This window comes from Apostichopus japonicus, chromosome 18, assembly GCF_037975245.1.
Source record: "Apostichopus japonicus isolate 1M-3 chromosome 18, ASM3797524v1, whole genome shotgun sequence".
NCBI lineage: Eukaryota > Metazoa > Echinodermata > Holothuroidea > Aspidochirotida > Stichopodidae > Apostichopus > Apostichopus japonicus.
In genome coordinates, this window is record NC_092578.1 from 8,983,836 (window position 1) to 8,999,506 (window position 15,671).

At 39.6% G+C, this 15,671-nt stretch overlaps 51 non-coding genes across 51 annotated transcripts; all 51 read right to left on the bottom strand.

The window, feature by feature from the left end:
• Positions 1-2,868: 2,868 nt before the first annotated feature.
• On the bottom strand, positions 2,869-2,941 carry Trnat-agu (transfer RNA threonine (anticodon AGU)). The gene has a single exon. It is a non-coding gene; the product is annotated as a tRNA-Thr (tRNA).
• A 117-nt stretch (positions 2,942-3,058) lies between these two features.
• Positions 3,059-3,131, bottom strand: Trnat-agu (transfer RNA threonine (anticodon AGU)). Its single transcript has one exon. It is a non-coding gene; the product is annotated as a tRNA-Thr (tRNA).
• Positions 3,132-3,248: 117 nt separating this feature from the next.
• Positions 3,249-3,321, bottom strand: Trnat-agu (transfer RNA threonine (anticodon AGU)). The gene has a single exon. It is a non-coding gene; the product is annotated as a tRNA-Thr (tRNA).
• Positions 3,322-3,439: 118 nt separating this feature from the next.
• On the bottom strand, positions 3,440-3,512 carry Trnat-agu (transfer RNA threonine (anticodon AGU)). The gene has a single exon. It is a non-coding gene; the product is annotated as a tRNA-Thr (tRNA).
• Positions 3,513-3,629: 117 nt separating this feature from the next.
• On the bottom strand, positions 3,630-3,702 carry Trnat-agu (transfer RNA threonine (anticodon AGU)). Its single transcript has one exon. It is a non-coding gene; the product is annotated as a tRNA-Thr (tRNA).
• Positions 3,703-3,820: 118 nt separating this feature from the next.
• Positions 3,821-3,893, bottom strand: Trnat-agu (transfer RNA threonine (anticodon AGU)). The gene has a single exon. It is a non-coding gene; the product is annotated as a tRNA-Thr (tRNA).
• Positions 3,894-4,008: 115 nt separating this feature from the next.
• Positions 4,009-4,081, bottom strand: Trnat-agu (transfer RNA threonine (anticodon AGU)). The gene has a single exon. It is a non-coding gene; the product is annotated as a tRNA-Thr (tRNA).
• Positions 4,082-4,199: 118 nt separating this feature from the next.
• On the bottom strand, positions 4,200-4,272 carry Trnat-agu (transfer RNA threonine (anticodon AGU)). The gene has a single exon. It is a non-coding gene; the product is annotated as a tRNA-Thr (tRNA).
• A 117-nt stretch (positions 4,273-4,389) lies between these two features.
• Trnat-agu (transfer RNA threonine (anticodon AGU)) lies at positions 4,390-4,462 on the bottom strand. Its single transcript has one exon. It is a non-coding gene; the product is annotated as a tRNA-Thr (tRNA).
• A 105-nt stretch (positions 4,463-4,567) lies between these two features.
• Trnat-agu (transfer RNA threonine (anticodon AGU)) lies at positions 4,568-4,640 on the bottom strand. The gene has a single exon. It is a non-coding gene; the product is annotated as a tRNA-Thr (tRNA).
• Positions 4,641-4,757: 117 nt separating this feature from the next.
• On the bottom strand, positions 4,758-4,830 carry Trnat-agu (transfer RNA threonine (anticodon AGU)). Its single transcript has one exon. It is a non-coding gene; the product is annotated as a tRNA-Thr (tRNA).
• Positions 4,831-5,140: 310 nt separating this feature from the next.
• Positions 5,141-5,212, bottom strand: Trnat-agu (transfer RNA threonine (anticodon AGU)). The gene has a single exon. It is a non-coding gene; the product is annotated as a tRNA-Thr (tRNA).
• Positions 5,213-5,330: 118 nt separating this feature from the next.
• Positions 5,331-5,403, bottom strand: Trnat-agu (transfer RNA threonine (anticodon AGU)). The gene has a single exon. It is a non-coding gene; the product is annotated as a tRNA-Thr (tRNA).
• Positions 5,404-5,521: 118 nt separating this feature from the next.
• On the bottom strand, positions 5,522-5,594 carry Trnat-agu (transfer RNA threonine (anticodon AGU)). Its single transcript has one exon. It is a non-coding gene; the product is annotated as a tRNA-Thr (tRNA).
• Positions 5,595-5,711: 117 nt separating this feature from the next.
• Trnat-agu (transfer RNA threonine (anticodon AGU)) lies at positions 5,712-5,784 on the bottom strand. Its single transcript has one exon. It is a non-coding gene; the product is annotated as a tRNA-Thr (tRNA).
• Positions 5,785-5,902: 118 nt separating this feature from the next.
• Trnat-agu (transfer RNA threonine (anticodon AGU)) lies at positions 5,903-5,975 on the bottom strand. Its single transcript has one exon. It is a non-coding gene; the product is annotated as a tRNA-Thr (tRNA).
• Positions 5,976-6,092: 117 nt separating this feature from the next.
• Trnat-agu (transfer RNA threonine (anticodon AGU)) lies at positions 6,093-6,165 on the bottom strand. The gene has a single exon. It is a non-coding gene; the product is annotated as a tRNA-Thr (tRNA).
• A 105-nt stretch (positions 6,166-6,270) lies between these two features.
• Positions 6,271-6,343, bottom strand: Trnat-agu (transfer RNA threonine (anticodon AGU)). The gene has a single exon. It is a non-coding gene; the product is annotated as a tRNA-Thr (tRNA).
• Positions 6,344-6,461: 118 nt separating this feature from the next.
• Positions 6,462-6,534, bottom strand: Trnat-agu (transfer RNA threonine (anticodon AGU)). Its single transcript has one exon. It is a non-coding gene; the product is annotated as a tRNA-Thr (tRNA).
• A 117-nt stretch (positions 6,535-6,651) lies between these two features.
• On the bottom strand, positions 6,652-6,724 carry Trnat-agu (transfer RNA threonine (anticodon AGU)). The gene has a single exon. It is a non-coding gene; the product is annotated as a tRNA-Thr (tRNA).
• A 105-nt stretch (positions 6,725-6,829) lies between these two features.
• Positions 6,830-6,902, bottom strand: Trnat-agu (transfer RNA threonine (anticodon AGU)). Its single transcript has one exon. It is a non-coding gene; the product is annotated as a tRNA-Thr (tRNA).
• Positions 6,903-7,020: 118 nt separating this feature from the next.
• Positions 7,021-7,093, bottom strand: Trnat-agu (transfer RNA threonine (anticodon AGU)). The gene has a single exon. It is a non-coding gene; the product is annotated as a tRNA-Thr (tRNA).
• Positions 7,094-7,211: 118 nt separating this feature from the next.
• On the bottom strand, positions 7,212-7,284 carry Trnat-agu (transfer RNA threonine (anticodon AGU)). Its single transcript has one exon. It is a non-coding gene; the product is annotated as a tRNA-Thr (tRNA).
• A 118-nt stretch (positions 7,285-7,402) lies between these two features.
• Trnat-agu (transfer RNA threonine (anticodon AGU)) lies at positions 7,403-7,475 on the bottom strand. The gene has a single exon. It is a non-coding gene; the product is annotated as a tRNA-Thr (tRNA).
• Positions 7,476-7,594: 119 nt separating this feature from the next.
• Positions 7,595-7,667, bottom strand: Trnat-agu (transfer RNA threonine (anticodon AGU)). The gene has a single exon. It is a non-coding gene; the product is annotated as a tRNA-Thr (tRNA).
• Positions 7,668-7,784: 117 nt separating this feature from the next.
• Positions 7,785-7,857, bottom strand: Trnat-ggu (transfer RNA threonine (anticodon GGU)). The gene has a single exon. It is a non-coding gene; the product is annotated as a tRNA-Thr (tRNA).
• Positions 7,858-8,153: 296 nt separating this feature from the next.
• On the bottom strand, positions 8,154-8,226 carry Trnat-agu (transfer RNA threonine (anticodon AGU)). Its single transcript has one exon. It is a non-coding gene; the product is annotated as a tRNA-Thr (tRNA).
• Positions 8,227-8,343: 117 nt separating this feature from the next.
• Positions 8,344-8,416, bottom strand: Trnat-agu (transfer RNA threonine (anticodon AGU)). The gene has a single exon. It is a non-coding gene; the product is annotated as a tRNA-Thr (tRNA).
• Positions 8,417-8,534: 118 nt separating this feature from the next.
• On the bottom strand, positions 8,535-8,607 carry Trnat-agu (transfer RNA threonine (anticodon AGU)). Its single transcript has one exon. It is a non-coding gene; the product is annotated as a tRNA-Thr (tRNA).
• A 121-nt stretch (positions 8,608-8,728) lies between these two features.
• Positions 8,729-8,801, bottom strand: Trnat-agu (transfer RNA threonine (anticodon AGU)). Its single transcript has one exon. It is a non-coding gene; the product is annotated as a tRNA-Thr (tRNA).
• A 118-nt stretch (positions 8,802-8,919) lies between these two features.
• Trnat-agu (transfer RNA threonine (anticodon AGU)) lies at positions 8,920-8,992 on the bottom strand. Its single transcript has one exon. It is a non-coding gene; the product is annotated as a tRNA-Thr (tRNA).
• Positions 8,993-9,110: 118 nt separating this feature from the next.
• Positions 9,111-9,183, bottom strand: Trnat-agu (transfer RNA threonine (anticodon AGU)). The gene has a single exon. It is a non-coding gene; the product is annotated as a tRNA-Thr (tRNA).
• Positions 9,184-9,301: 118 nt separating this feature from the next.
• Trnat-agu (transfer RNA threonine (anticodon AGU)) lies at positions 9,302-9,374 on the bottom strand. Its single transcript has one exon. It is a non-coding gene; the product is annotated as a tRNA-Thr (tRNA).
• A 117-nt stretch (positions 9,375-9,491) lies between these two features.
• On the bottom strand, positions 9,492-9,564 carry Trnat-agu (transfer RNA threonine (anticodon AGU)). Its single transcript has one exon. It is a non-coding gene; the product is annotated as a tRNA-Thr (tRNA).
• Positions 9,565-9,682: 118 nt separating this feature from the next.
• Trnat-agu (transfer RNA threonine (anticodon AGU)) lies at positions 9,683-9,755 on the bottom strand. Its single transcript has one exon. It is a non-coding gene; the product is annotated as a tRNA-Thr (tRNA).
• Positions 9,756-9,874: 119 nt separating this feature from the next.
• Positions 9,875-9,947, bottom strand: Trnat-agu (transfer RNA threonine (anticodon AGU)). Its single transcript has one exon. It is a non-coding gene; the product is annotated as a tRNA-Thr (tRNA).
• Positions 9,948-10,065: 118 nt separating this feature from the next.
• On the bottom strand, positions 10,066-10,138 carry Trnat-agu (transfer RNA threonine (anticodon AGU)). Its single transcript has one exon. It is a non-coding gene; the product is annotated as a tRNA-Thr (tRNA).
• A 498-nt stretch (positions 10,139-10,636) lies between these two features.
• Trnat-agu (transfer RNA threonine (anticodon AGU)) lies at positions 10,637-10,709 on the bottom strand. The gene has a single exon. It is a non-coding gene; the product is annotated as a tRNA-Thr (tRNA).
• Positions 10,710-10,827: 118 nt separating this feature from the next.
• On the bottom strand, positions 10,828-10,900 carry Trnat-agu (transfer RNA threonine (anticodon AGU)). Its single transcript has one exon. It is a non-coding gene; the product is annotated as a tRNA-Thr (tRNA).
• A 119-nt stretch (positions 10,901-11,019) lies between these two features.
• On the bottom strand, positions 11,020-11,092 carry Trnat-agu (transfer RNA threonine (anticodon AGU)). The gene has a single exon. It is a non-coding gene; the product is annotated as a tRNA-Thr (tRNA).
• A 308-nt stretch (positions 11,093-11,400) lies between these two features.
• On the bottom strand, positions 11,401-11,473 carry Trnat-agu (transfer RNA threonine (anticodon AGU)). The gene has a single exon. It is a non-coding gene; the product is annotated as a tRNA-Thr (tRNA).
• A 118-nt stretch (positions 11,474-11,591) lies between these two features.
• On the bottom strand, positions 11,592-11,664 carry Trnat-agu (transfer RNA threonine (anticodon AGU)). Its single transcript has one exon. It is a non-coding gene; the product is annotated as a tRNA-Thr (tRNA).
• Positions 11,665-11,782: 118 nt separating this feature from the next.
• Trnat-agu (transfer RNA threonine (anticodon AGU)) lies at positions 11,783-11,855 on the bottom strand. The gene has a single exon. It is a non-coding gene; the product is annotated as a tRNA-Thr (tRNA).
• Positions 11,856-11,972: 117 nt separating this feature from the next.
• Positions 11,973-12,045, bottom strand: Trnat-ggu (transfer RNA threonine (anticodon GGU)). The gene has a single exon. It is a non-coding gene; the product is annotated as a tRNA-Thr (tRNA).
• Positions 12,046-12,150: 105 nt separating this feature from the next.
• Trnat-agu (transfer RNA threonine (anticodon AGU)) lies at positions 12,151-12,223 on the bottom strand. Its single transcript has one exon. It is a non-coding gene; the product is annotated as a tRNA-Thr (tRNA).
• A 119-nt stretch (positions 12,224-12,342) lies between these two features.
• On the bottom strand, positions 12,343-12,415 carry Trnat-agu (transfer RNA threonine (anticodon AGU)). The gene has a single exon. It is a non-coding gene; the product is annotated as a tRNA-Thr (tRNA).
• A 118-nt stretch (positions 12,416-12,533) lies between these two features.
• Trnat-agu (transfer RNA threonine (anticodon AGU)) lies at positions 12,534-12,606 on the bottom strand. The gene has a single exon. It is a non-coding gene; the product is annotated as a tRNA-Thr (tRNA).
• A 118-nt stretch (positions 12,607-12,724) lies between these two features.
• Trnat-agu (transfer RNA threonine (anticodon AGU)) lies at positions 12,725-12,797 on the bottom strand. Its single transcript has one exon. It is a non-coding gene; the product is annotated as a tRNA-Thr (tRNA).
• Positions 12,798-12,914: 117 nt separating this feature from the next.
• Positions 12,915-12,987, bottom strand: Trnat-agu (transfer RNA threonine (anticodon AGU)). Its single transcript has one exon. It is a non-coding gene; the product is annotated as a tRNA-Thr (tRNA).
• Positions 12,988-13,104: 117 nt separating this feature from the next.
• Trnat-agu (transfer RNA threonine (anticodon AGU)) lies at positions 13,105-13,177 on the bottom strand. Its single transcript has one exon. It is a non-coding gene; the product is annotated as a tRNA-Thr (tRNA).
• A 117-nt stretch (positions 13,178-13,294) lies between these two features.
• Positions 13,295-13,367, bottom strand: Trnat-agu (transfer RNA threonine (anticodon AGU)). Its single transcript has one exon. It is a non-coding gene; the product is annotated as a tRNA-Thr (tRNA).
• Between the last annotated feature and the right edge of the window lie 2,304 nt (positions 13,368-15,671).

Here is a 15,671-nt window from a genome sequence, read left to right on the forward strand (position 1 = left end):
CTATTTTTAATGAATCTATTGAATCTCTATTTGTTGACGTCATATTACCCCACATGAACGAAAAGTGTACTGTAGGTATTATATATAGACCACCAAGTGGTTCTAATGAAATGTTTGATTTTTATCTTCCAAATATTCTTAGCACTATATCGGAACAACAGTGTAAATCGTATGTAATGGGAGATTATAATATTAATCTATTGGATAAACCCAAGTCCCGCCGATTTTTAAACATCCTTTATTCCAACGGGTTCATTCCAACAATCTCTAAACCCACTCGTATTAGCAGTACTTCATCAACTTTGATTGATAATATTATTACCAACGTTAACTTCAACATCTATTCAGGCATATTTATTACTGATCTTAGCGATCACCTACCGATTTTTCTCAAAGTACCAACCAGGAGATATAAACAGAACCACTTTGTGAATGTTCGCAATTATAGCACCAACAATATTAGACGCTTTATCGCAGAGATCCAGGACAAATTATGGGACGATATCCTGAGAAAAAATGACACTAATACTGCATATAATATATTTTATGACTGTATAAACACAACATATAGTAATTGTTTTCCATACCACAATATCAAAACTAAAAATCGCAAAAAGAAACATCCTTGGATCACAAAAGGTATTTTGACTTCTATTAAAAAGAAAAAAATAGGCTTTTCAAAAATTACATTCAAAATCCAACGCCTAGTAATAAGATGTCTTATACAACTTACCGTAACAAGCGTAATCACATTATTAGATTCTCCAAAAGATTACATTTCAACAATAAATTTTACGATACTAGAAATAACCCGAGGGGCACCTGGAATACTGTAAATGAAATTCTTCAGAATGACCGTAAGCAATCAACGTATCCTGCTGCCTTCAGACACGGGGATCGCGATATTAACAATGACAATGATATCGCAAATACCTTCAATGACTTCTTTGTCAACCTTGGCCCATCATTAGCTAATAAGATCAACTATAAAGGATCACATAACGACTTTATGAGTGACAATATAAACAGTCACTCTACTTTTACCTATCCTGTGTATGAGGAAGAACTTTAACAAATCGCTAATTCATGTCTAAAACCCAATAAAGCAGCAGGATATGATGATTTCAAGCCGGGAATTATTAAGCATATTATCCCTTTTATTTCAAAACCACTGGCCCATATGCAATTTGTCTTTTCAAACTGGCACGTTTCCAGATAAATTAAAAGTTTCAAAAGTTATACCGGTGTATAAAAAGGGTGACAAAGATAATTACGAAAATTACCGGCCTATATCATTGTTGTCGTGCTTTTCTAAAATAATTGAAAGGCTTATGTTTAATCGTATTTTTAATTTTCTTTAACAAGCATGATATTCTATGTGATCAGCAGTATGGTTTTAGAGCAGATCACTCTACTGAACTTGCATTGGCAGATGCTATTGACAAATTATACAGCAGCTTAGATAACAATAAAACTTGCATTGGTGTATTTCTAGACCTTTCAAAGGCTTTCGACACTATTGATCATGTTATCTTAATGAGTAAATTGCACCACTACGGTATTAGAGGAACAACACTGAATTGGATAGACAGTTATATTACAAATCGTTATCAATATACCTCTTACAAAAGCTCTACTTCTCGTATTGCAGAAATTCAATGCGGTGTCCCACGGGGTTCAATTTTAGGCCCATTGCTTGTCATTTTATATGTCAATGACATCTGCCAAATTTCTAAATTTGCAAACATAACATTATTTGCTGATGATACAAGTATTTTCTTCGATTCAGATGTAAATGCAAATTCATTCCATATTCAAATTTCTAATGAACTAAGTAAATTTAATAACTGGTTTTCTGCCAATAAACTATCACTTAATATTGGCAAAACTAATTATATTGCGTTTAATGCTTCCAGAAATTTTAGCTTGGATAAAGATATCACCATGGGTGGTATAATTCTAAAACAAGTTTATACTACTAAGTTTTTAGGTGTATATATTGATAATAAGCTTTCGTGGCATGAGCACATTTCTACAGTATGCAGGAAAGCAGCGAAAAGCGTTGGGATTTTATCAAAGTTGAAATTTCTCCTACCAGAGCGCATATTAAAGACTCTCTACCAAACTTTGGTCGTTCCACACATCTCATATTGTTCAATTATCTGGTCTGGCACGCCAGAAACCAATCTTCATCCTCTTTATTATTCTTCAAAAGAAAGCCATGCGCCACATTTCACGTGTTGCACCTCGTGAACACACAAATCAACTTTTCAAGAATCTTAATTTATTAAAAGTTACCGACATTTTTCGTGTAAATCTTGCCACGTTTGCATATAAGGGATGGAATGGTTTATTGCCTAACACATTTCATGATTTTTTAACTAGTAACAGTGTGATACATCACCACAACACACGGAATGCTGATAATGCACATTACTTTTCTTATAAAACATCAATTTGGAGGCTTCGTCTTAGAAATCGTGCAATAAAGACATGGAATTCCATAACAGAGAGTTTCAAAACCAAAGTATCCAGTAAAATATTCAAAAAGCATCTGACCAAAGACGTTATATCCAGTTATTAATAAGTCATCCATTCATTGGCACGATAACAAATTATTATTTTAAATATTATCACCATATATAGTATTCATGATTGTCGAATTATTCTTTTTTGTATTGTTTTGTAAATACTTTTCTTCTTTTCTTTATACAGGGCGTCTTCTACTTTGTTAAGCTGTTGTACGCTTTTTGGAAGACTTCCTTCACACTGTAAATTTACACGTGAAAAACAAATTAATAAATCAAATCAAATAACTGAAAAACATGAAAAGGTGACGGCGGTATGAATTAAAGTAATCCCAAAAGAAGGCACCACACGGATTCGAACCGGGGATCTCCTGTTTACTAGACAGGCGCTTTACCAACTAAGCCATAGCGCCTTATTGCTGTTAGGGTGACCGACAAACACGCATATATAGTTATTCCAGATTGAAACACGGTAATAACTTAAAAATAGAAAAGGTAACGGCGGTATGAATTAAAGTAATCCCAAAAGAAGGCACCACCCGGATTCGAACCGGGCATCTCCTGTTTACTAGACAGGCGCTTTACCAACTAAGCCATAGCGCCTTATTGCTGTTAGGGTGACCGACAAACACGCATATATAGTTATTCCAGATTGAAACACGGTAATAACTTAAAAATAGAAAAGGTAACGGCGGTATGAATTAAAGTCATCCCAAAAGAAGGCACCACCCGGATTCACACCGGGGATCTCCTGTTTACTAGACAGGCGCTTTACCAACTAAGCCATAGCGCCTTATTGCTGTTAGGGTGACCGACAAACACGCATATATAGTTATTCCAGATTGAAACACGGTAATAACTTAAAAACATAAAAAGGTAACGGCGGTATGAATTAAAGTAATCCCAAAAGAAGGCACCACCCGGATTCGAACCGGGGATCTCTTGTTTACTAGACAGGCGCTTTACCAACTAAGCCATAGCGCCTTATTGCTGTTAGGGTGACCGACAAACACGCATATATAGTTATTCCAGATTGAAACACGGTAATAACTTAAAAATAGAAAATGTATCGGCGGTATGAATTAAAGTCATCCCAAAAGAAGGCACCACCCGGATTCGAACCGGGGATCTCCTGTTTACTAGACAGGCGCTTTACCAACTAAGCCATAGCGCCTTATTGCTGTTAGGGTGACCGACAAACACGCATATATAGTTATTCCAGATTGAAACACGGTAATAACTTAAAAACATGAAAAGGTAACGGCGGTATGAATTAAAGTAATCCCAAAAGAAGGCACCACCCGGATTCGAACCGGGGATCTCTTGTTTACTAGACAGGCGCTTTACCAACTAAGCCATAGCGCCTTATTGCTGTTAGGGTGACCGACAAACACGCGTATAGTTATTCCAGATTGAAACACGGTAATAACTTAAAAATAGAAAAGGTAACGGCGGTATGAATTAAAGTAATCCCAAAAGAAGGCACCACCCGGATTCGAACCGGGGATCTCTTGTTTACTAGACAGGCGCTTTACCAACTAAGCCATAGCGCCTTATTGCTGTTGGGTTTACCGACAAACACGCATATATAGTTATTCCAGATTGAAACACGGTAATAACTTAAAAACATGAAAAGGTAACGGCGGTATGAATTAAAGTAATCCCAAAAGAAGGCACCACCCGGATTCAAACCGGGGATCTCTTGTTTACTAGACAGGCGCTTTACCAACTAAGCCATAGCACCTTATTGCTGTTGGGTTTACCGACAAACACGCATATATAGTTATTCCAGATTGAAACACGGTAATAACTTAAAAATAGAAAAGGTAACGGCGGTATGAATTAAAGTAATCCCAAAAGAAGGCACCACCCGGATTCGAACCGGGGATCTCCTGTTTACTAGACAGGCGCTTTACCAACTAAGCCATAGCGCCTTATTGCTGTCTGGTTTACCGACAAACACGCATAGATTGAAACACGGTAATAACTTAAAAAAATGAAAAGGTAACGGCGGTATGAATTAAAGTCATCCCAAAAGAAGGCACCACCCGGATTCGAACCGGGGATCTCCTGTTTACTAGACAGGCGCTTTACCAACTAAGCCATAGCGCCTTATCGCTGTTAGGTTGACCGTCAAACACGCATATATATGTATTCCAGATTGAAACACGGTAATAACTTAAAAATAGAAAAGGTAACGGCGGTATGAATTAAAGTAATCCCAAAAGAAGGCACCACCCGGATTCGAACCGGGGATCTCCTGTTTACTAGACAGGCGCTTTACCAACTAAGCCATAGCGCCTTATTGCTTGTGGGTTTACCGACAAACACGCATATATAGTTATTCCAGATTAAAACACGGTAATAACTTAAAAACATGATAAGGTATCGGCGGTATAAGTTAAAGTAATCCCAAAAAAAGGCACCATCCGGATTCGAACCGGGGATCTCCTGTTTACTAGACAGGCGCTTTAACAACTAAGCCATTGCGACTTACTGCTGTTAGGGTGACCGACAAACACGCATATATAGTTTTATTCCAGATTGAAACACGGTAATAACTTAAAAATAGAAAAGGTAACGGCGGAATGAATTAAAGTAATCCCAAAAGAAGGCACCACCCGGATTCGAACCGGCATCTCCTGTTTACTAGACAGGCGCTTTACCAACTAAGCCATAGCGCCTTATTGCTGTTAGGGTGACCGACAAACACGCATATATAGTTATTCCAGATTGAAACACGGTAATAACTTAAAAACATGAAAAGTTAACGGCGGTATGAATTAAAGTAATCCCAAAAGAAGGCACCACCCGGATTCGAACCGGGGATCTCTTGTTTACTAGACAGGCGCTTTACCAACTAAGCAATAGCGCCTTATTGCTGTTAGGGTGACCGACAAACACGCAAATATAGTTATTCCAGATTGAAACACGGTAATAACTTAAAAACATGAAAAGGTATCGGCGGTATGAGTTAAAGTAATCCCAAAAGAAGGCACCACCCGGATTCGAACCGGGGATCTCCTGTTTACTAGACAGGCGCTTTACCAACTAAGCCATAGCGCCTTATTGCTGTTGGGTTTACCGACAAACACGCATATATAGTTATTCCAGATTGAAACACGGTAATAACTTAAAAATAGAAAAGGTAACGGCGGTATGAATTAAAGTAATCCCAAAAGAAGGCACCACCCGGATTCGAACCGGGCATCTCCTGTTTACTAGACAGGCGCTTTACCAACTAAGCCATAGCGCCTTATTGCTGTTAGGGTGACCGTCAAACACGCATATATAGTTATTCCAGATTGAAACACGGTAATAACTTAAAAACATGAAAAGGAAACGGCGGTATGAATTAAAGTAATCCCAAAAGAAGGCACCACCCGGATTCGAACCGGGGATCTCCTGTTTACTAAACAGGCGCTTTACCAACTAAGCCATAGCGCCTTATTGCTGTTGGGTTTACAGACAAACACGCATATATAGTTATTCCAGATTGAAACACGGTAATAACTTAAAAATAGAAAAGGTAACGGCGGTATGAATTAAAGTAATCCCAAAAGAAGGCACCACCCGGATTCGAACCGGGGATCTCCTGTTTACTAGACAGGCGCTTTACCAACTAAGCCATGGCGCCTTATTGCTGTCTGGTTTACCGACAAACACGCATAGATTGAAACACGGTTATAACTTAAAAACATGCAAAGGTATCAGCGGAATGAATTAAAGTTATCCCAAAAGAAGGCACCACCCGGATTCGAACCGTGGATCTCCTGTTTACTAGACAGGCGCTTTACCAACTAAGCCATAGCGCCTTATTGCTGTTAGGGTGACCGACAAACACGCATATATAGTTATTCCAGATTGAAACACGGTAATAACTTAAAAACATGAAAAGGAAACGGCGGTATGAATTAAAGTAATCCCAAAAGAAGGCACCACCCGGATTCGAACCGGGGATCTCCTGTTTACTAAACAGGCGCTTTACCAACTAAGCCATAGCGCCTTATTGCTGTTGGGTTTACAGACAAACACGCATTTATAGTTATTCCAGATTGAAACACGGTAATAACTTAAAAATAGAAAGGGTAACGGCGGTATGAATTAAAGTAATCCCAAAAGAAGGCACCACCCGGATTCGAACCGGGGATCTCCTGTTTACTAGACAGGCGCTTTACCAACTAAGCCATGGTGCCTTATTGCTGTCTGGTTTACCGACAAACACGCATAGATTGAAACACGGTTATAACTTAAAAACATGCAAAGGTATCAGCGGAATGAATTAAAGTTATCCCAAAAGAAGGCACCACCCGGATTCGAACCGTGGATCTCCTGTTTACTAGACAGGCGCTTTACCAACTAAGCCATAGCGCCTTATTGCTGTTAGGGTGACCGTCAAACACGCATATATAGTTATTCCAGATTGAAACACGGTAATAACTTAAAAACATGAAAAGTTAACGGCGGTATGAATTAAAGTAATCCCAAAAGAAGGCACCACCCGGATTCGAACCGGGGATCTCTTGTTTACTAGACAGGCGCTTTACCAACTAAGCCATAGCGCCTTATTGCTTGTGGGTTTACCGACAAACACGCATATATAGTTATTCCAGATTGAAACACGGTAATAACTTAAAAACATGAAAAGGTAACGGTGGTATGAATTAAAGTAATCCCAAAAGAAGGCACCACCCGGATTCGAACCGGGGATCTCTTGTTTACTAGACAGGCGCTTTACCAACTAAGCCATAGCGCCTTATTGCTGTTGGGTTTACCGACAAACACGCATATATAGTTATTCCAGATTGAAACAAGGTAATAACTTAAAAACATGAAAAGGTATCGGCGGTATGAGTTAAAGTAATCCCAAAAGAAGGCACCACCCGGATTCGAACCGGGGATCTCCTGTTTACTAGACAGGCGCTTTACCAACTAAGCCATAGCGCCTCATTGCTGTTAGGGTGACCGTCAAACACGCATATATATATGTATTCCAGATTGAAACACGGTAATAACTTAAAAATAGAAAAGGTAACGGCGGTATGAATTAAAGTAATCCCAAAAGAAGGCACCACCCGGATTCGAACCGGGGATCTCCTGTTTACTAGACAGGCGCTTTACCAACTAAGCCATAGCGCCTTATTGCTGTTAGGGTGACCGACCAAAACGCATGTATGGTTATTCCAGATTGAAACACGGTAATAACTTAAAAATAGAAAAGGTAACGGCGGTGTGAATTAAAGTCATCCCAAAAGAAGGCACCACCCGGATTCGAACCGGGGATCTCCTGTTTACCAGACAGGAGCTTTACCAACTAAGCCATATCGCCTTATTGCTGTTGGGTTTACCGACAAACACGCATAGATTGAATCACGTTTATAACTTAAAAACATGAAAAGGTATCGGCGGTATGAATTAAAGTAATCCCAAAAGAAGGCACCACCCGGATTCGAACCGGGGATCTCCTGTTTACTAGACACGCGCTTTATTAACTAAGCCATAGCGACTTATTGCTGTTGGGTTTACCGGCAAACACGCATATATAGTTATTCCAGATTGAAACACGGTAATAACTTAAAAACATGAAAAGGTAACGGCGGTATGAATTAAAGTAATCCCAAAAGAAGGCACCACCCGGATTCGAACCGGGGATCTCCTGTTTACTAGACAGGCGCTTTACCAACTAAGCCATAGCGCCTTATTGCTTGTGGGTTTACCGACAAACACGCATATATAGTTATTCCAGATTGAAACACGGTAATAACTTAAAAAAAGAAAAGGTAACGGTGGTATGAATTAAAGTAATCCCAAAAGAAGGCACCACCCGGATTCGAACCGGAGATCTCTTGTTTACTAGACAGGCGCTTTACCAACTAAGCCATAGCGCCTTATTGCTGTTGGGTTTACCGACAAACACGCATATATAGTTATTCCAGATTGAAACACGGTAATAACTTAAAAAAATGAAAAGGTATCGGCGGTATGAGTTAAAGTAATCCCAAAAGAAGGCACCACCCGGATTCGAACCGGGGATCTCCTGTTTACTAGACAGGCGCTTTACCAACTAAGCCATAGCGCCTTATTGCTGTTAGGGTGACCGTCAAACACGCATATATATATATGTATTCCAGATTGAAACACGGTAATAACTTAAAAATAGAAAAGGTAACGGCGGTATGAATTAAAGTAATCCCAAAAGAAGGCACCACCCGGATTCGAACCGGGGATCTCCTGTTTACTAGACAGGCGCTTTACCAACTAAGCCATAGCGCCTTATTGCTTGTGGGTTTACCGACAAACACGCATATATAGTTATTCCAGATTGAAACACGGTAATAACTTAAAAACATGATAAGGTATCGGCGGTATGAATTAAAGAAATCCCAAAAGAAGGCACCACCCGGATTCGAACCGGGGATCTCTTGTTTACTAGACAGGCGCTTTACCAACTAAGCCATAGCGCCTTATTGCTTGTGGGTTTACCGACAAACACGCATATATAGTTATTCCAGATTGAAACACGGTAATAACTTAAAAACATGAAAAGGTAACGGTGGTATGAATTAAAGTAATCCCAAAAGAAGGCACCACCCGGATTCGAACCGGGGATCTCTTGTTTACTAGACAGGCGCTTTACCAACTAAGCCATAGCGCCTTATTGCTGTTGGGTTTACCGGCAAACACGCATATATAGTTATTCCAGATTGAAACCCGGTAATAACTTAAAAACATGAAAAGGTAACGGCGGTATGAATTAAAGTAATCCCAAAAGAAGGCACCACCCGGATTCGAACCGGGGATCTCCTGTTTACTAGACAGGCGCTTTACCAACTAAGCCATAGCGCCTTATTGCTTGTGGGTTTACCGACAAACACGCATATATAGTTATTCCAGATTGAAACACGGTAATAACTTAAAAATAGAAAAGGTAACGGTGGTATGAATTAAAGTAATCCCAAAAGAAGGCACCACCCGGATTCGAACCGGAGATCTCTTGTTTACTAGACAGGCGCTTTACCAACTAAGCCATAGCGCCTTATTGCTGTTGGGTTTACCGACAAACACGCATATATAGTTATTCCAGATTGAAACACGGTAATAACTTAAAAAAATGAAAAGGTATCGGCGGTATGAGTTAAAGTAATCCCAAAAGAAGGCACCACCCGGATTCGAACCGGGGATCTCCTGTTTACTAGACAGGCGCTTTACCAACTAAGCCATAGCGCCTTATTGCTGTTAGGGTGACCGTCAAACACGCATATATATATGTATTCCAGATTGAAACACGGTAATAACTTAAAAATAGAAAAGGTAACGGCGGTATGAATTAAAGTAATCCCAAAAGAAGGCACCACCCGGATTCGAACCGGGGATCTCCTGTTTACTAGAAAGGCGCTATACCAACTAAGCCATAGCGCCTTATTGCTTGTGGGTTTACCGACAAACACGCATATATAGTTATTCCAGATTGAAACACGGTAATAACTTAAAAACATGATAAGGTATCGGCGGTATGAATTAAAGAAATCCCAAAAGAAGGCACCACCCGGATTCGAACCGGGGATCTCCTGTTTACTAGACACGCGCTTTACCAACTAAGCCATAGCGCCTTATTGCTGTTGGGTTTACCGACAAAAACGCATATACAGTTATCCCAGATTGAAACACGGTAATAACTTAAAAATAGAAAAGGTAACGGCGGTATGAATTAAAGTCATCCCAAAAGAAGGCACCACCCGGATTCGAACCGGGGATCTCCTGTTTACTAGACAGGCGCTTTATTAACTAAGCCATAGCGACTTATTGCTGTTGGGTTTACCGGCAAACACGCATATATAGTTATTCCAGATTGAAACACGGTAATAACTTAAAAACATGAAAAGGTAACGGCGGTATGAATTAAAGTAATCCCAAAAGAAGGCACCACCCGGATTCGAACCGGGGATCTCCTGTTTACTAGACAGGCCTTTTACCAACTAAGCCATAGCGCCTTATTGCTTGTGGGTTTACCGACAAACACGCATATATAGTTATTCCAGATTGAAACACGGTAATAACTTAAAAAAAGAAAAGGTAACGGTGGTATGAATTAAAGTAATCCCAAAAGAAGGCACCACCCGGATTCGAACCGGAGATCTCTTGTTTACTAGACAGGCGCTTTACCAACTAAGCCATAGCGCCTTATTGCTGTTGGGTTTACCGACAAACACGCATATATAGTTATTCCAGATTGAAACACGGTAATAACTTAAAAACATGAAAAGGTATCGGCGGTATGAGTTAAAGTAATCCCAAAAGAAGGCACCACCCGGATTCGAACCGGGGATCTCCTGTTTACTAGACAGGCGCTTTACCAACTAAGCCATAGCGCCTTATTGCTGTTAGGGTGACCGTCAAACACGCATATATATATGTATTCCAGATTGAAACACGGTAATAACTTAAAAATAGAAAAGGTAACGGCGGTATGAATTAAAGTAATCCCAAAAGAAGGCACCACCCGGATTCGAACCGGGGATCTCCTGTTTACTAGACAGGCGCTTTACTAACTAAGCCATAGCGCCTTATTGCTTGTGGGTTTACCGACAAACACGCATATATAGTTATTCCAGATTGAAACACGGTAATAACTTAAAAACATGATAAGGTATCGGCGGTATGAGTTAAAGTAATCCCAAAAGAAGGCTCCACTCGGATTCGAACCGGGTATCTCCTGTTTACTATACAGGCGCTTTACCAACTAAGCCATAGCGCCTTATTGCTTGTGGGTTTACCGACAAACACGCATATATAGTTATTCCAGATTGAAACACGGTAATAACTTAAAAATAGAAAAGGTAACGGTGGTATGAATTAAAGTAATCCCAAAAGAAGGCACCACCCGGATTCGAACCGGGGATCTCTTGTTTACTAGACAGGCGCTTTACCAACTAAGCCATAGCGCCTTATTGCTGTTGGGTTTACCGACAAACACGCATACATAGTTATTCCAGATTGAAACACGGTAATAACTTAAAAACATGAAAAGGTATCGGCGGTATGAGTTAAAGTAATCCCAAAGGAAGGCACCACCCGGATTCGAACCGGGGATCTCCTGTTTACTAGACAGGCGCTTTACCAACTAAGCCATAGCGCCTTATTGCTTGTGGGTTTACCGACAAACACGCATATATAGTTATTCCAGATTGAAACACGGTAATAAGTTAAAAACATGATAAGGTATCGGCGGTATGAGTTAAAGTAATCCCAAAAGAAGGCTCCACCCGGATTCGAACCGGGGATCTCCTGTTTACTAGACAGGCGCTTTACCAACAAAGCCATAGCGCCTTATTGCTGTTAGGGTGACCGACCAAAACGCATGTATAGTTATTCCAGATTGAAACACGGTAATAACTTAAAAATAGAAAAGGTAACGGCGGTATGAATTAAAGTCATCCCAAAAGAAGGCACCACCCGGATTCGAACCGGGGATCTCCTGTTTACCAGACAGGAGCTTTACCAACTAAGCCATATCGCCTTATTGCTGTTGGGTTTACCGACAAACACGCATAGATTGAATCACGTTTATAACTTAAAAACATGAAAATATATCGGCGGTATGAATTAAAGTAATCCCAAAAGAAGGCACCACCCGGATTCGAACCGGGGATCTCCTGTTTACTAGACACGCGCTTTACCAACTAAGCCATAGCGCCTTATTGCTGTTAGGGTGACCGTTAAACACGCATATATATATGTATTCCAGATTGAAACACGGTAATAACTTAAAAATAGAAAAGGTAACGGCGGTATGAATTAAAGTAATCCCAAAAGTAGGCACCACCCGGATTCGAACCGGGGATCTCCTGTTTACTAGACAGGCGCTTTACCAACTAAGCCATAGCGCCTTATTGCTGTTGGGTTTACCGGCAAACACGCATATATAGTTATTCCAGATTGAAACACGGTAATAAGTTAAAAACATGATAAGGTATCGGCGGTATGAGTTAAAGTAATCCCAAAAGAAGGCACCACCCGGATTCGAACCGGGGATCTCCTGTTTACTAGACAGGCGCTTTACCAACTAAGCCATAGCGCCTTATTGCTTGTGGGTTTACCGACAAACACGCATATATAGTTATTCCAGATTGAAACACGGTAATAAGTTAAAAACATGATAAGGTATCGGCGGTATGAGTTAAAGTAATCCCAAAAGAAGGCACCACCCGGATTCGAACCGGGGATCTCCTGTTTACTAGACAGGCGCTTTACCAACTAAGCCATAGCGCCTTATTGCTTGTGGGTTTACCGACAAACACGCATATATAGTTATTCCAGATTGAAACACGGTAATAACTTAAAAATAGAAAAGGTAACGGTGGTATGAATTAAAGTAATCCCAAAAGAAGGCACCACCCGGATTCGAACCGGGGATCTCCTGTTTACTAGACAGGCGCTTTACCAACTAAGCCATAGCGCCTTATTGCTGTTAGGGTGACCGACCAAAACGCATGTATAGTTATTCCAGATTGAAACACGGTAATAACTTAAAAATAGAAAAGGTAACGGTGGTATGAATTAAAGTAATCCCAAAAGAAGGCACCACCCGGATTCGAACCGGGGATCTCCTGTTTACTAGACAGGCGCTTTACCAACTAAGCCATAGCGCCTTATTGCTGTTAGGGTGACCGACCAAAACGCATGTATAGTTATTCCAGATTGAAACACGGTAATAACTTAAAAATAGAAAAGGTAACGGTGGTATGAATTAAAGTAATCCCAAAAGAAGGCACCACCCGGATTCGAACCGGGGATCTCCTGTTTACTAGACAGGCGCTTTACCAACTAAACCATAGCGCCTTATTGCTGTTTTTGGGGGGGTTTTTTTCCTCTTTTATTGGGAGATGAGCCCACTGGCTCACCCATTGACAACATTATTTACAGAATTAAAACTTAAGTATGATTTATTTAAGTAGAACATTAAATAATAATTACCTTAACATTTACTCATGTTTAAGTTAAGAGAAAACTAAATTACTAAACACCACAGACATAAGAAGTTATATACAAAGACAACAATGTCTAAAGCAAAGTCAAAAGACCAGACCCTGATTACGTCAACACGTACTGTATACAAGTTAACCCCTATCCAGATGGTAAGTATAGCTGTTCGATTCTTTCTTAGAGAGCACAATATCGTTCTGTGTAAATATATTAAAAAACCGTGAGTTATTGTTTTTGTGATAGTACACATCAAAAAGTAAGCGAATTTTCTTCTTGAGTACATTGTGAAAAACTTTTTCAATATTACAAAGATAGTTATTATTGAGGCGAGATATTCTGCAATTCCAAATTGTACACTTATATATATTGAAGATGAAGTCACACAAAATTCCTACAATACAGTTTTTTTTTACGGCCAAGACCCAGAAGGGACAACCCCTTCCATTCATCAAAATTAACTACCGGATGTAAAGTATTCAACTTATTAACCAAAAAGTGCCATAAATTTTCGACTTCAGAACACTCAATAAAAAGATGAATAGCACTTTCGTGCGTGGTTTTGCAAAAGGTGCAATAAGGAGAATCGGCTAATCCAAACTTGTACAATTTGTCGTTAGTGTAAAGAATATTATGTAATACTTTGAAGTCGATATCGGCGTCAAAGAAACACTTTGGAGAACGATATATGTTACTCCATCTATTAGAAAAATCAAGACTGGGAAAATGCTGCTTCCAGTATTCTTCGCCCTTGGGCGATGTGTTAAGATTGTCACGCAAAAGGCGTGAAGCTATTCTGCACGAAACTGAGGAGGCATCTATAATGTTTTTGCCATTTTGAAATTTTACAGTAGGAATATAGTCAATTTGCGTAGATACAATTGCATCAGAAGAAAATATATCACCTAACCAGTCAGAGGGGAAGGCGTGGAGAATGACATCGATATAATTCTGAACATCGATTACTGTAAGGGGATTATCAGGATTAGCAAGCTCAATGCACTTATGCACGGCCTTGGCTGGCAGAGAAGTGGGTATAATCTCATACATCAGATCACTTACAGAAACGATACCACCTTTAATGAAGTGACGATTAAAAAGTGTTTGACTATCATTGTCAACAATCAGGGTATTACTAAATATAGGTTGATTGAGGATGTCTTCTCTGGTCTCTGGTAGCCAGAAACGGCCTTGAATTAGCCGATCCCATGCTAACATGAGTTCACAGTAATACGGGCTTAGCTTATGTACAGACTTGCGGTTAGGAGTAATTTGAAAGATACCACGCCCAAGGCTCATATCTTCATACATATTCAAAAAATACAACATTAATTTTTGTAATTTAATATTAATGTTATTGCTTAATATCTTACTACAAAATTTAATTCTAAGAGCATCTCTTGTTAATTCAATGTCGCTCAAACTGAATCCCCCTCTGTCGATTGGTAAAAGCAAGTTAAGATACTTAATAGAAGGTTTTTTACCCCTCCAGATAAAATCGACTACACTCCGACGTATAGTGATAACCCAATCAGGGACTGGTAAAACAGTGGTCAAATATACTAAGCGAGTTACGATGAGCGAATTTATAATGAGAGATTTACCCTTAAAAGATAAATTTCTACCTTTCCAGGTATTTAGTAATTTACGGCAGGAGGTGACTTTATTCTCCCAATTTTCTTTTTCGATTGATCTTTTATCGTTACCAATAGCAACACCTAATACTGTAATGAAATCTTTCCTCACAGGGAAGTCGAAATTGCTGGGATTAACATGGCTACACCCAATGCTAAGTAATTCAGTTTTATCAATATTACAACTAGAGCCAGAAGCACGTTCATACAATTTAATGATGTTAAAAATAGAATAAATACTTGTGATACTAGACACGAAAAAGGTAGTGTCGTCCGCATGCTGAAACATTTTGGCTTCGACTTCACAAAATTTAATACCATGAATATATGGACAATTAATTATAGCTTCATGAAATGGTTCGGCACAGAGAACATAGAGCATGGCTGAGAGTGGGCAGCCCTGCCGAACTCCCCTTTTGACAGGGAAGGGATCGGAAATATAACCATTGTGCTTGATTCGGCCCTGGATATTGGTATAAAACAGTTTGATCCATTTTAGGAGCTTAGGACCAAAACCCAATTTTCAGCG